The sequence below is a fragment of the Meleagris gallopavo genome, chromosome 12, assembly GCF_000146605.3.
Source record: "Meleagris gallopavo isolate NT-WF06-2002-E0010 breed Aviagen turkey brand Nicholas breeding stock chromosome 12, Turkey_5.1, whole genome shotgun sequence".
NCBI classification, from domain to species: domain Eukaryota; kingdom Metazoa; phylum Chordata; class Aves; order Galliformes; family Phasianidae; genus Meleagris; species Meleagris gallopavo.
The window spans coordinates 19,264,591-19,270,166 of NC_015022.2; positions in this window are offsets into that span (position 1 = coordinate 19,264,591).

Genomic DNA, 5,576 nt, shown 5'->3' on the forward strand with positions numbered 1-5,576 from the left:
TTTGCTTTTAAGCGAAATAAACAGGGAAAGAGCGACTTTCAAGTTCCTGCTCGCTGCAACGACTTCTCTTCTACACGGTCCCTTTCCTCTCCGAAAATAGAAGAGCTATTCAAAAAAGACGCGAAAAGAAAAAAGGAACTGAATAGAGGAAAGAGGAAAGAAAAAATGGAGCCCCAAGGGGGAGGAGAAAAACAGAATGAAAAGACAGCAAAAGTAAAGAAAAGGGATGAAAAATAAAGGAGGGGGAAGAGAGAGACAGACAGAGAAGCTTTGAAAAGAAAGAATGCTCCCAGCCTGAATACAGTGTGCATGAAAAAAAGAGCGCTTGAAAAGAAACAGCCACATGAAATGACCTCTCATTCACAGACTGTGCCAATCACGACGACAATGTAAATCCTTTCTTCTTTTTTTACATTCTCTCTCTTTCCAGTGGGGGCAGAGGGAGAAGGAAGAAAAGAGAGTTAATTCTCAGCGCGGCAGAGAATAAATCTGCTCCTTTCTAACTCCCTGAAAGAGACACCGAGCTACTTTTAAAAATACTTCTCTGGTAATCACGCATGCAGATATGTAGAAAAGTCAGCGGAATTCTGCATGCTGAGATCCTGCAGGAGGGTCCGACTCCACAGAGGGCCTCCAAGAAACCTCCGTCCTTTCCCTGGTGAAAAAAGCAGCAAACAGAAAACAAAACCGCGCAGCCACGAGAGGCGAGCGGAGCTGGAGACGCGGGTCAAGAAGCAAACCTTGCCGGGAAGGAGGGCTGTGGGAGGCAGGCGGGGCGCAGGCCGGGACCCCGGCACCGCTGCGAGGGCAGGCAGGGCTCTGAGCGCGTGGGGTGGCTGCCGTGGGGCCGAACGCCCCTGTGCTGAGTGCGGCGCTGCCGGCGGCAGTGGGGCCGGGTGCCGGGCTGCGCTGCCCTGCTCTGCTGGGACACACGGCTCGGTGCCCGCAGCAGCGGCGTGGAGCTCGGTGCAGAGCAAAGAGCGTGGTGTGGGAGGAGGTGTAACACGGGACAAAGGAGGCGAGGACGGTGGAAGTGGAGGCGGCGAGGAGAACGCTGCTGCTCTGCCGGAGCGGGGCCTGGGCCAAGGGCAGCGGGGCAGCAGCAGCAGAGCTATGCAGCTGGTTCTGCGGGCCGGCGGCCGGCGCTGCGGAGAGGCCTGGATGTGTGATTGTAAGAGGAAACGCGGCCAAAGTGGTACCGTGTGGGATGCACAACTCCCAGCAACGGCGCCGTGCCCTGCTGTGCTACAGAGAGGGCCGAGGGAGACAACGGCCGCGCGAAGGCAACGCCGCCCTTGCGACGTGCTGCGTTTTCCTTGCAAACGACTTCTGCCTCCGCATCCCGGCGCAGAGCTCACCCAGGCTGCGCGGTGCCGGGCCCTGCAGCCCACAGCGGGGCTGGTCTGTGAGCAGGGGGTCAATGGGCGACAGCCGCGGCTGCACACGGCGTCGCCGACAGCCCAGCCCTTCCACACAGTGAACAATGGCCGGCTGGGAAGCGGCCCCTGAGCTGCAACCACCACGTATTGTGCTTCGGTTCTTACTTCTGCTGAGGCCAGAGCAGCCATCTGCAGCCCCGGGACCGAGCAGGGACAGGAGCTCAGCGCCGCTTTCAGTACGGACACGCAAACCTTCTGCTCCCAGCCAGCTGCCTCGGGTCTCGGGGGGCAACGACCCTCTGGAAAAGCCCCACCGCCTCCTATTTCTCCAACAGCAGCACGGGTGCGCGTTCACCATTTTAGGAGCAAAAGAAACCGCTCAGCTGCAGAAGCTGAGTTATTCTCAGATCTGAGAACTGAAAACGTTTCAGATCCCTCTCTGAACGGGGCAGCACTTTGGAAAGATGGGCATTCACGTTTAGGAAGCGCTGCCCAGCGACCCACAGAGTGGAAGCAGTGGGGTGAGGGGGAGCAGCGTGGGTCTGCCCAGAGCACGGAGCTCTCCCAAAGCTCCAGAGCTGCTGCCAACGCTCCTCAGTGCCTGCACTGCATGCTGCTCACCCTGCCCCATCCCTGCACAGCCCTGCCCCGATGTGAGCAGCATGGCCAACACACGCACTGCTTGCAATTCAAGGCTCAGGAACACACTGGCAAACACCTGCATGCACACGCGTGGACCTCCTTCTCCCACAGCCCTCCCCAGGGCCGGTGCTGGGGCTCGGTGCCGCCTGCTGCCCACCTCAGCACTGCGGGAACACAGCGAGCGTGTTTCAACACACACAACTCTGCGCTGCGCTCGGCGACGCTCTGTGCGGAGGTTCTTTCCTCCTTTAATGACAAAGTCTGGAGCACCAACAGGTAAAACACAATTGGAGACCGATAGGGAAAACAGTCCTGAGCTGCGAGGCATTGCTCCTGCCCTCGCAAAGGTAACGCGTGTGAGGCACAGAATGGAAGCTTCAGAAGATAAAGGCCGTATGTGGAACTGAAGGCTGCTTGAGAGCCTACAAGCGAACAAAGTTTGGGAATCGCTTTGAGCAGAGCCGCTTTTCCCTCCTTCAGATGCGCCAGCAAGGAGCCAGTAAGGATCCAGCAAGGAGCCTCCTGGGCTGCCCATGCAGAAGGCCACTTCCACGAAGGTGGTGACGCTGGCAGTGCAGAGCTGGGGAAGGGATCCACACCACCACACTGCGTCCCTCTGTGTGCTGCTGCGCTGAGTGCCCCCGGCCTGGCAGCCTGCAGCAGCTGAAATTTCACACCGGAGCTGCATTTGGCTCTGCCCTGTGTCTGCCTCCAGCCCTGTCCTGCAGACCTGCATGGGAACAGCTGCAGGGGGTGCACGGGGAGCTGCAGGTGCACGAGGTGTAAGCACAGCAGAGCACACCAGTGCAGCAGTTCCATGCATTAAAAGCTGGGGAGGCCTGGCAGCATCTGCCCACAGTGAAACAAACTCGGAGGTAATAGTGCAGAGGGCAGCAATGTGGGGAGGAGGAGCCCACCAGCACGCCTCAGTGCTCCTCAGCCGCTTCCGAGGGCAGCACCTCGAGTGGCACACAGCTGAGGGCACTGGGCTGGATGCTCACCTGTCACAGGCAGCTCTGGGAACGCCTTCATTTTAGCAGTCTTTATAAACATTTTGCACCTTTGGTACCTGGGCCACAAGGCTGCTTTTATCCAAACACTTTTCCCCTTTGCTTTGGCAACAAGGGCTGCCTGAGCTGCCTGCAGTCCATGTTTCCAAAACAACGTGCATCACTGCTCTGTTTTACACTCATTGCAGTAAGAAATCCCAAAAATGTACAGAATATCCAACTGTTGAAATCATTCACTTATATGCACCCCTCGTTGATGATCATAAAATGAAATCAAACCGCTTGAAACCCCCCATAAATCACAGCTCTCTCTGCAGATGCGTTCTGCAGTCACCCTGATGAGCGTCTGACGCACACACTGTGTGGTCAAAGCACAAGACAGGGAAGAATGGCAGCAGGGCACTGCATGCCGTGACCACACTCGGTGCTCCCGAGCGCACGCAGCGAGGAACCCACTGCGGCACCGCAGCCCAAAAGAGCACCCAAAAGAATCGCCTCCTCTGTCACAGTTCTTTCCTCCAGGAGGGACCCAGCCCTTCCCAGGGGCCCTCTGGGGTTTCACCACGGGGCTGTTTTTGGGCACCAGGGGTGGACACATCTCATGCTGTCCTCCTGCTTCACGCACGGATCGCGTCCCGTTGGCTCCTCCGGCCAACACAGCACAGCAGAGCTCCTCGCTCCCGCCCTCGGCAGCAACGCTCAGCTTCCTGGCTTAATTAATTTTCAGCCTTTCAAGGTGATGAATGGTTACAAATTTCCTTCCTTCGCCTATCACTCCTCAGCTATCAGGTTGGAATCCCATCCGGCTGAGCCATGGGCTGAGCCCAGAGCGGCCTTCCTGCCCTGCAGCCCCACACCGACCTGCCTGAGCCCCACTCCCAGCACAGCTCATGGAGCCGCAGGTGACGCTTCTCTGAGATTTTTCCTCTCCCAACTCAAACAGTGCCCTTCTGCCTCAGTTTCTCTGCTGTGAACTAAGAGTTGGGCTGGGAGGGAAGGAGGAGGGGGAAGTTGTGTTCCTACTTCCCACTCGAGGACGTTCCCAGAAATTCAGCAGATCTCATGTTTGGAAAGGACAAGCCTCCCTCCTCTCACTTCTCCTTTACAGAAAAGGCCGTGGTATCTCATAGTGATATCCCACAGACCGCAGGGGAGCGGGAGCAGGGGAGCTGCATGCTTCACAAAGAGGTTTTTAGGCAGGATTATTACATGTTGTTTCTATTTAGATTGTTAAAAATGCCCTATTGTCATTCAAATGACCGTCAAGGAGCCGAGAGCAAAGACCACCGTGGGGAGAGGTTAAAATCCCCCTCGCCCCCTTCAGTTTGAAGTTGGAGAAAGAAAATGCTGTTCTCTGAGCAGGTCCCCATTGGAATCAGGGGGAAGAATTCCTCAGATAAAGCAGCATCCTCCACCCAGCCAGGCCTGAGCTGCAGCAGCGGCCGCGCCGAGGGACACACAGCACTCAGGATGGCTGCTTTGCTGTGCTCAGGGCGCTGGGCTGCGAGGGCTCTGCGGCACCAGAGCAACTCCTGGCACACTCCGACCACCGCTGCCCACCTGCTGCGGGCGTCCTTCAGCACAGCAGGGCTGTTTGCTCTGCGCTGTCTCCTAAACTCACTGATAAACAAGAAGCCTTCTCTGCGTGTTTTGCCCAGCAAAGCCAACTCAACACACCTCTGCAGAGCTGCAACCCGCCCTCGTGTGTCAGCAGGAACCAGCAGAGAAGTGCTGGGCACCACGAAAGGAAGCTCTCACTGCAGCACTGTCAGAACCGACTCCTGACCGCCGAGTTCCTTAAGCTCAGGCTGAAAGGCTCCTTGGTGTGTGACACTGAGTCACTGCAGCCCAGTGTGCCGCCGCACGGGGCATAGGGCGTTCACAGAGGGCATTCATCTCACAGCCTCAGCGCTGCACCCATCCAGGCCCCACCTCTGATGGCTCTCAGTTTCTGGAGTTCTTTGTTGGGGAAATGCATCCGCGGTGCCCCACTGCTGAGGCCACGGCTGCTGGTCCTCAACTCGCTGCCAAGGGGCTCAAGGGAGGTGGTGGAGCCAGTGCTGCTGCTGTGCCTTCCTGAAGCTTCCCTGGCAGAGCCGTGGGCTGAGGGTCTCCCACACACCTGGGCTGTGTCCTAAGCAGCGTGGCCGCCGGCCGGGCCGCACTGCAGCAGTGCGTATGGAGCTGCCACGTGTGTTGGGCTGCTTGGAATCAGTGACAGCTGGGAGCCCACGAGCCGAGCCTGTGCTGCTGTGGGAGCTCCCATAGCCACCCCTGGGCGCTGCAGGGAGCGAAGGAGCTGCTGGGTGCCTCCTGCCACCTCTTGCCACCCGAACGCTGACAAAGAAACTATTCGTGATTGACTTACTCGTTAATTGTAACAAATGTACCCACCGCATCCTGCCGGTTACCAGGGAGCTACTAAAAGGCTGCGGGAAGTTCGGAAGCACGGCCAAGCACTGCCCAGCACACCGTGCCCGGCCCGGCCCCTCCCGCAGCCCCGGGGGACAAAAGGAGCGGAGCCCGGGACCTGGCGGGGCGGCTC